The sequence below is a fragment of the Colobus angolensis genome, unplaced genomic scaffold (assembly GCF_000951035.1).
Source record: "Colobus angolensis palliatus isolate OR3802 unplaced genomic scaffold, Cang.pa_1.0 Scaffold23, whole genome shotgun sequence".
Taxonomy (NCBI): Eukaryota; Metazoa; Chordata; class Mammalia; order Primates; family Cercopithecidae; genus Colobus; species Colobus angolensis.
In genome coordinates this window covers 14,850,071-14,854,987 of record NW_012115488.1, presented here as the reverse complement: position 1 = coordinate 14,854,987, position 4,917 = coordinate 14,850,071, and the positions used below count along the sequence as shown (strand labels likewise).

Sequence of the window (4,917 nt, the reverse complement as noted above, 5' to 3'; positions counted from 1 at the left end):
TTCAGTTCCTTTCAGCCTAAACATTCTTACAGCCCAAAGGAAGGAGGCATTGTTTTTAAGAATGCCTTAAAAGTCATCAGTTACCCCGAAGGCAATCTTTTTTGTGGCTATACAAAGTAGTTATGGAAGATACATTTGTTGTTGAAATTTATGACTTAGTAAGACACCTGCAAGAAAGTAAAACCTAACTCCCAGAAAGAAAAATATCTAGGATAATCAGAGATATTTGTTTAGTATTTTTTCCTGTGAGTTTATAGAAAAATTTCAAAAACCAACTGCTCAACGTTAGGTATACAAAACTAGGGGGAGGTAAGGTAAGTTGATTTTAGGAACTCTGTGCTTAAAGGAATATCCCTTTAAAACGATGTTTTCAAACAGAACTGGGGTGTTTTAGGTAGAAAACCTTATAGAATACTATTAAAATACGAACAGGACTGGCTTTTTTTCTTTTTTGTAAAGACATGAATGTCATGTTACATATATGTGTCAGATGATTTGTGTGATATTTTAAAAGTTTATCATCAACAAAGTTTCAACTATTATCTCCATTTTTATAGATAAGGAAATTATGACACAGAATAATCCAAATTTCCACAGGAAATCACTGATATAGAATTAAAAGCAAAGCCTGCCAGGCTTTTCCTGTGTCCACAGAAGTCAAGTATATATTATAGGATATAATGTTATTAAAATTGCTGAAAATTATCAAAGTCTTATTAAATAACTTTTCATCTATATTCACAAAAGGAAAAAAATGTGGTTCTTGGTTCATTTGTTTTCTTCCCATCTAAGAGCAGCATAATAGCTTAGCAGAGTGAAGAGCTGAATAGAAGGTATACTTTGAATGGGAACAAAATGCACACCTGTCCTTAAACATTCACCTCAAATCGAACACAGACCTGAGATATAATATTTGCATTCATCATTCCTTTGGGTTCTAGTAATCTGGGTCACTGCTACAACACAGCATGCTCTCTGAAGGAACAACACCATCTAGTAACATTTATTTTGGATTCATTCAACAAATAAACTAGTCATCTAAAATGCTAGCCATAGCAGCTGTTAATCAGTTGCTAAAAATATAATGTCATCTTAATTTGTGTTAATAGAATTGTAATTACATAATTTAGACAATAAAACCCAGAGAAGGAAAATGTCAATATGATTTGGCGGAGTGGTGAGGGTAAAGAAGGGGAAAGAGAGAAAGGTCTGAGGTGGCAATATCCAGGTGGGAGGACCTGGTAAAGGAGAATTAAATGGAAGAAAGGGGGGATTCTGGCAATAACACCAAGATTCTGGGTTCAGAGGCTAAGGAGAAAGACACCTGCCTTGAAGAGCAAATCTGTGTGGCTTCAAGGATGGGGGGCTTGCACTCAAATTTGAATGCACTCAAAAATGAAGAATAGCTAATGTTTGTGAGGTACTTTGCTGTTTACAACGTACTTTCATATTCATGAAATATATATTTAATCCATCCATCCACTGAGATGGTTTCTTTCTATCATCCTCATATTAAAGACGAAAACTAGGGAGGAGGCGGCGGGCGTGAGACCGGGAATGCTCAGGGCCCCCGCCTCGCCCCCCAAGCCCGGGCCGCGGCCCCTGCCTTCCCCGCAGCCGTCTGGCACTCGGTGCCCGACCCCCGAGGCCGGCGGCTGCTCCCACCCGGGGCCGTTGCTGCTTGTGCCGTGAGCGCCGCCCCGCCATTGTCCCCGTCGCTCCGTCAGCTGCGCCAGGCGGCGCACCACGAGGCTAGGGTGCGCATGGGGAGCCTCCGTTGATGCCGCCGCCGCCGCGCCGCCCTCCGAGGCTGCGTCCCGGGAAGCCCGGCTCCCCAATCGCTTCGGCCTGGCCCGGTGCCCCGGACCTGAGTGCGTCCCCATGAAGGCGCCCGGGCTGGCCCAGGCGGCCGCGGCGGAGAGCGACCCCCGCAAGGTGGCGGAGGAGACCCCCGACGGGGCGCCCGCGCTCTGCCCCAGCCCCGAGGCGCGGTCGCCGGAGCCGCCTGCCTACCGCCTGCAGGACTTTGACACGCTGGCCACCGTGGGCACTGGGACGTTCGGGCGGGTGCACCTGGTGAAGGAGAAGGCAGCCAAGCATTTCTTCGCTCTCAAGGTGATGAGCATTCCCGATGTCATCCGCCTGAAGCAGGAGCAGCACGTGCACAATGAGAAGTCTGTCCTGAAGGAAGTCAGTCACCCGTTCCTCATCAGGCTGTTCTGGACGTGGCATGACGAGCGCTTCCTCTACATGCTCATGGAGTACGTGCCGGGCGGGGAGCTCTTCAGCTACCTGCGAAACCGGAGGCGCTTCTCCAGCACCACGGGGCTCTTCTACTCTGCGGAGATCATCTGTGCCATTGAGTACCTGCACTCCAAGGAGATCGTCTACAGAGACTTGAAGCCAGAGAACATCCTGCTGGATAGGGATGGCCACATCAAGCTCACGGACTTTGGGTTCGCCAAGAAGCTGGTAGACAGGACTTGGACCCTCTGTGGAATACCCGAGTACCTGGCCCCGGAAGTCATTCAGAGCAAGGGCCATCGCAGGGCTGTGGACTGGTGGGCCCTCGGCATCCTGATATTAGAGATGCTGTCGGGGTTTCCTCCGTTTTTTGATGACAACCCGTTTGGCATTTATCAGAAAATTCTTGCAGGCAAAATAGATTTCCCCAGACATTTGGATTTCCATGTAAAAGACCTCATTAAGAAGCTGCTCGTGGTTGACAGAACAAGGCGATTAGGAAACATGAAGAACGGGGCAAATGATGTGAAACGCCATCGGTGGTTCCACTCTGTGGACTGGGAAGCTGTTCCGCAGAGAAAACTGAAGCCTCCCATCGTGCCCAAGATAGCTGGCGACGGCGACACTTCCAACTTCGAAACTTACCCCGAGAATGACTGGGACACAGCCGCGCCCGTGCCGCAGAAGGATTTAGAAATCTTCAAGAATTTCTGAGGACAGGAGCTCACATCTGGAAGAAACAGGAAGATTGGAATCGGCCTGGAACAAAGAACTGCACCTAAGCAGACCAGAAGTAAAATGTCTTCTTCATGGCATAAGGACGTTTCCCCTTTTCTGTGTACCTGTGTGTATAGGAATAGATCAGAGCACAGTTGAAATTAATGGAACTGGCATTATTTAAGCAACTGGAATTCCACACTGTAGGAAGGTTTTGAAAATTGTTTGGTTGTAGATTTTATCTTATCCTTTAGTGTTGTGTGCCTACTGTGATGTCTTGGTTTTTCTCATAGACTTAAGTTTATAAGTTTGAACTGGACTTGTTCGATTATAACCACAAATTGTTGTGTGTGTGTGTGTATGCCTGTGTGTATATATAGAAGTCATTATGGTAGATGCACAGAAATTGTGCAGTGATGTAAATGTTCATACTTCACAGAGCCTATAATTTTTATTTTTCAATTTGTTTTTTCAAAAATCTCTTCTCGGGGACAACATCTGAAGGGTATGTTGCATGCATTAAAAAAAATCATCTCACATGTATTTTATAGTTTGGGGGAAGAAAATATCATGGGGAGATCTACCTTCAGTATCTTTAGTGCTTCCTACCTGGTAACTTGAGATTTTAAAAGAAGAAACAAAGAGAAGAAGATATGGGAGCGAATTTATTCCAAGAATCTACAATGACATTGAAGTTGTTGGAGGAATGTACTGTATTTAAAACAACCTTCTGTGACACATTCAACAATTTCATCTGAGCTGGGTGCAGTGGCTTGTTCCTGTAGTCCCAGCACTTTGGGAGGCTGAGGTGGGTGGATTGCTTGAGCCCAGGAGTTGGAGACCAGTCTGGGAAACATGGTGAGACCTCATGTCTACAAAATACAAAAAACTTAGCCGGGCATGGTGGCACGTGAATGTAGTCTCAGCTACTCAGGAGGCTGAGATGAGAGGATCACTTGAATCCAGGGAGGTCCAGGCTGCAGTGATCCGAGATCACACCACTGCACTCCAGCCTCGGTGACAGAGTGAGACCCTGTCCAGAAAAAAAAAAAAAGAAAGAAAAAAGAAAAAAAAGGCAATGGCTTTGTGCTTTCAAAGGTGGAATGAAGAGAACGTCCACCTTAAGGCTTTAAAAGACAGTGAAGCTGGGTACAGTGACGCACTCCTGTTAACCTGGGACTTTGGGAAGCTGAGGCAGGAAGATCGCTTGAGCCTAGGAGTTCGAGACTGGCCTGGGCAGCATAGCGAGTCCTCATCTCTATAAAAAGAAAAAAAAAATGTTAAAACACAGTGAAATTGCAGAAACAGAAGACAGCTGCCCTTTTTCATCAGTGACCTTTTCTTCAAGTGGAGGTCAACTCAGTAAGTGAGAATAATTAGTAGGTTCAGTAGAATAAACTCTTTACAATTAATCAGTCAGTGGAAAATGATGTTCAGATGGTGAAATGTGGAAATGTTTTAGACAACTGTATTTTCAGCCTGTGCGTCTCACTGACCATCTTGTTGGGATTAACAGTTGAGGGCCATCATTGTCTCAACATTTAGCATGCAGTTTCCCATCAGTTTTACCGTGAATGTGAAAAGGTGAAACTGGTGCTGACCTCGGCAGCAGGTATACTAAAATTGGAATGACACAGAGGAGATTAGCATGGCTCCCTTTGCAAGGAAGAGCCATATATTCATGCAGCATTCCAAATTTTTTTTTAAAAAAAGGTTACACTGTGCACTGAGATGTGGAGCTAGAAGGAAAAGCATTAGGTCTCATGTTTGCTGACTATAAAAATAAATCATAGTAATATTATTGAACATTCTACTTTAAAAATTATTAACAAAACCATAAATGAAACCCTTGAGCACATTCTAAAAAGTACATAGACCCATGAGTCCATATGCCTATTTTTAGGTTGTCTGTTTTATTATCCAGGATTTCATACTCAGATGAAAATTAGTATCAGG

The 4,917-nt window shown here is 44.6% G+C and overlaps 1 pseudogene across 1 annotated transcript; it reads left to right on the top strand.

The window, feature by feature from the left end:
• Positions 1 to 1,529: 1,529 nt before the first annotated feature.
• Positions 1,530 to 4,224, top strand: LOC105513426 (annotated as a pseudogene). The gene is made up of 2 exons (XR_001002026.1): positions 1,530 to 1,574; positions 1,607 to 4,224. The product of XR_001002026.1 is annotated as a cAMP-dependent protein kinase catalytic subunit PRKX pseudogene (transcript).
• The last annotated feature ends 693 nt before the right edge of the window (positions 4,225 to 4,917 follow it).